Consider the following 4,724-nt stretch of genomic DNA (forward strand, 5'->3'; position numbering starts at 1 on the left):
AACGTTAGGGGGTGTGGCCTAGAAATCTGGATTGTATCAAGCCTTCTGGGTGATTTGGATACTGCTTAAGTTTCAGAACAATTCTAGCAACCTGGCCCAAGCCACTCCTAGGAGACCTACTTAATGGAGGAGATAGGAGCCACCTGGCATGGATGCCAGGGGAAATATAGGGTATCCAATTCAGGTTGAATCTCAGATAACTAATGAAACATTTTATTGTAAATACAATAAAGTACAAAAAAAGTGACACACATCTTTAAAAAAATTCCATTGTTTAATGTGAAATTCACCTTCAGCTAGATGTCCAGTATTTTTTGTTCTTTCTGAAGCTGGCGGCCCTAGGTTCAGGACCCTGTTCTTGATTTAGTTCTTTAAAAAAAAAAAAATGGAACGCTTCATGAATTTGCTTGTCATCCTTGCGCAGGGGCCATGCTAATCTTCTCTGTATCCTTCCAATTTTAGTATATGTGCTGCCGAAGCGAGCACTTGATTTAATTCTTTACTGTCCCCATACTGAATCTTAGTTTTTTGTCTCGTTTTGTTTTGACATAGGGTCTCATTCTATCCCAGGCTGACCTGGAATTCACTATGTAGTCTCAGGGTGGCCTCGAACTCACCGTGAGGCAATCCTCTTACTCTGGCCTCCTGAGTGCTGGCATTAAAGGTATGAACCACCAAGCCTGGCTTGAATATTATTTGTTTATTTATTTTAGAGAGAGAGAGAGAATTGGCGTGCCAGGGCCTCAGATGCTTACATTACCTAGTGCACATGTATGACCTTGCACTTATGCTTACATTACCTAGTGCACATGTATGACCTTGCACTTATGCTTACATCACCTAGTGCACATGTATGACCTTGCACTTATGTCACCTTTGTGCATCTGGCTTACACAGGATCCGGAGAGAGATCGAACATGGGTCCTTAGGCTTCACAGGTAAGCATCTTAACCATTAAGCCATCTCTTCAGCCCCTGAATCTTAGGGTTTTTGTTTGTTTGTTTGTTTCTAGCAGTTTTATTCTTTACATTAAGATGTAAACATCCTGCTATCCAAAAATAGCGGGTGACAACAGTTAACAATAACTGGTGAAGAGGTTTCAGGTATCCTTGCTCAATGGATGAATCTTAGCTTTTTTAAAAACTATATTTTTATTTACTTATTTGACAGAGAGAAAGAGAGAGAGAGGGAGAGAATGAGGGCACCAGGGCCTCCAATCACTGTAAACGAACCCCAGACATATGCGCCACCTTATGCATCTGGCTAATGTGGGTCCTGGGGAATCAAACCTGGGTCCTTTGGTCTTGCAGGCAAATGCCTTAGGCGCTAAGCTATCCCTCCAGCTGAATCTTAGCTTTTTAAAAGCTGAGTGTGTTGCATGATGGCATACATGTAGCTCCAGCGCTTGGGAGGTAAAAGCAGGAGGATTGAGAGTTGGAGGCCAGGCTGGGCTACATCAGGAGTCTAGGTCAGTCTCGGCTTGTCTCAATACCATCTTTTGTTTGTTTGTTTTTTTCGAAGTAGGGTCTCACTCTGTGGCCTCGAACTCATGGGACCTCTGCCTCCTGAGTGCTGAGATTAAAGGTGTGTGCCACCACGCCCAGCCATTTTATTTTTATCAAGAAGCCATGCTTTTTGTTGTTGTTTGTTTGTTGTTTTTTGAGGTAGGGTCTCACTCTAGCCCAGGCTGACCTGGAATTCACTATGGAGTCTCAGGGTGGCCTCGAACTCACGGTGATCCTCCTACCTCTGCCTCTCGAGGGCTGGGATTTTGCAGTGAGTCCTGTAGAATGTGGACTAATCCTAGGAAGGTCCCAAACAATGGCCTATACAGAGAGCTGGAAACCCAGAGCTCAGAGGAGGAGTTGGACCTATGCCATCTGAGCTGTGCCATCAAGTTTTCCCTGCTTATTTTGCCCTCTTCCCTGGTGAGCCAAACCTCACTCCTTCTTCTCTGATTGTAGTACCCCCCCCCCCCGCCGGAACCTCTCTGTCTCTGATCTCCTTTTCTCCTGAAGTGTCCTTTCCACTGCTTGTAGGATAGTCAGTGACCCCCCTGTACAGAGGGAGCACCTCTCTCCAGGGCTTCATGCATGCTGGGCAAGCACCCTACCACATGAGCCACACCCCCAGCCCAGGGCTGGTACTTCATGCTGGCATTGACAAGCCTCACTTCCTAAGTGTCTCTACTTCTGCTCAGCTTCTGGGTTGTTCAGATTCCAACCAGGGCCCAGAGGCCCCCAGGGGTGTGGGGGAGACCAAGGCTGCTGCTGGTGGTTGTCACTAGGGACAATGACAAGTCCCAGCTAGGTTCATAGCTCAGGTCCAACTGACCTGATTTGCCCAGGAATGAGAGATATAGGACTTCCAAGCTGAATGGGGAAACCAGGCCATTTGGTTGCCTCACCACAGATCTGAACCCACAGCATTCCCCCAGCTCAGAGATGTTTCTGGGCTGTGGAGGAAGGACACCAAGGAAGAGCAGACTTGTCAGTGGGCCCAGGCCCACACAGGTACACACAGCAGGTTGGCCTGGGAGTGCCCTCAAGGACTCATAGAAACAGCAGGGCCCAGGGATCAAAACGGCTTGAATTTGATCCCTCACAGTGGCCTGGCAGCCCCGGGGCACTTGCTCAAAAATCTCCGAGCCTCCTTGTCTCTTCTCTAAGATGAGGTGGGTAACATCCACTTGGCAGGAATGCTGCAAGGATGACAAAGAGGTAACTAAGGGAAAATGAAGTATTCCCACAGTGTCACACAACCCCAGAATAACTGGCTTCACTGAAAGGCTTTCTCACTCAGGGCCTGGAGAAATGGCTCAGCGATTAAGGCACCTGCCTGCAAAGCCTGAGGTCCCAAGTTCAACTCTCCGGGACCCACATAAAGCCAGATGCACAAGGTGATGCATGAGTTTGGAGTTCATTTGCCATGGTTGGAAGCCCTGGCATACCCACTCTCTCTCTCTAAAATAAATAAAAATAAAATAGTTAAAAAACAGTGCATTGGAGAGATGGCTTAGTGGTTAATGTGCTTGCCTGCAAAGCCTAGGAACTCATGTTCGAATCTCCAGGTCCCACATAGCCAGACCAGTGACACAAGTGCTCAATGTCACACATGCGAAAGAGGGGGTGCACGTGTCTGGAGTTCGTTCGCAACAGCTGAAGGCCCTGCTGCACCCATTCTCTCTCTCTCTCAAAATAAATAATAAGATTAATAAATAAATAAAATATTGCCAGGTGTGTGGTGCACACTTTTAATCCCAGCACTTGGCAGGCAGAGGTAGGATGATCACTATGAGTTTGAGGCCAGCCTGAGACGACATAGTAAATTCCAGATCAGCCTAGGCTAGAGTGAGACTCTACCTTGCAAAAGAAACAAACAAACAAAAAAAACAAAAAAGGTTTTCTCACTTCAGATAAAAGATAAAAGACTACGAGTTGGGCTGGAGAGATGGCTTAGCGGTTAAGCGCTTGCCTATGAAGCCTAAGGACCCCGGTTCGAGGCTCGGTTCCCCAGGTCCCACGTTAGCCAGATGCACAAGGGGGCGCACGCGTCTGGAGTTCGTTTGCAGAGGCTGGAAGCCCTGGCGCGCCCATTCTCTCTCTCTCCCTCTATCTGTCTTTCTCTCTGTGTCTGTTGCTCTCAAATAAATAAATAAAAAAAAAAATTAAAAAAAAAAAAAAAAAAAAAAAAAGACTACGAGTTGATGGAGCGGCGGGGGGGGGGGGGGGTGACAAGGGGACTCTTTCCTCAATTTCTTCGCATCCAGGCTGCTGCCATCACATGGCTCCTTCATCCTGAGAGTGCGGCTCTTGTCTCCAAAGACCAAGAGAGCAGCCAGATCCCCAGCCCATCTTAGCCATCTTCCAGACAGAAGATAGAAAAAGAACCAAATACGGCTGGAGAGATGGCTCAGAGGTTAAGGAGCTTGCCTGCAAAGCCCAATGACTGGAGCTCAATTGACCAGTATCCACATAAAACCAGATGCACAAAGTGGCACATGCATCTGGAGTCCATATGAAGCAACAGTAGGCCCTGCCACACCATTCTCTATCTGTCTTTCTTCTATTTCTCTCTGCTTGCAAAGAAGTAAATAAAAATATATAAGCAACATTGGACGCTGCAAGCCTTATATTTGGCCAGCCAGGCCAAATGAGTCAACGGGTACAATAGTGACACATCTGTCATGCCCTCTAGTTGGACTGGAGGCCTGCTCCATGGGAGGGAATACATCCCTGATACTGAAAACCTACAGCAAGGGTAGTCATGAGCCCTAGGGGTGTAACGTCTGCTGCTGTCTGGCTAAATGTATATACTGTGCTCACCAAAATGCCCAATAAGCACTTCTCTTAATGTTCATACCCTTATATTAATGGTACTCTCACTTTTGGTAGAGAATCTTCTCTTTTCAGATGGCAGTGAACTTGGGACAACTCAGAAGGCATCATGGTGCTGGAAAGAAGTGACCGGAGTGCTCAGTACTGCAATATCTCTATCATACCTTCCAAGGCTCAGGATCTAATGCGGAAGAGATGGCGGAAAGAATGTAAGAGCCAAAGGAAGGGTAGGACTCCTTACAACATGCTCCCTCCCAGACACAAAATGGCCTGGATATCCATGACCTCATAATGCCTGACACTACCTACAAAAGTCCATCATAAGAGGAGGAAAAGATCATGACATCAAAATAAAAGAGAGACTGATTGAGATGGGGAGGGAATATG

General features: G+C 46.8%; 1 non-coding gene across 1 annotated transcript; it reads right to left on the reverse strand.

Annotated features, from left to right (window-relative positions):
- Window positions 1–379: 379 nt before the first annotated feature.
- On the reverse strand, window positions 380–486 carry LOC123459623. Its single transcript, XR_006636382.1, has one exon. It is a non-coding gene; the product is annotated as a U6 spliceosomal RNA (small nuclear RNA).
- Between the last annotated feature and the right edge of the window lie 4,238 nt (window positions 487–4,724).

This window comes from Jaculus jaculus, chromosome 3 (assembly GCF_020740685.1).
Source record: "Jaculus jaculus isolate mJacJac1 chromosome 3, mJacJac1.mat.Y.cur, whole genome shotgun sequence".
Classification (NCBI taxonomy): Eukaryota; Metazoa; Chordata; class Mammalia; order Rodentia; family Dipodidae; genus Jaculus; species Jaculus jaculus.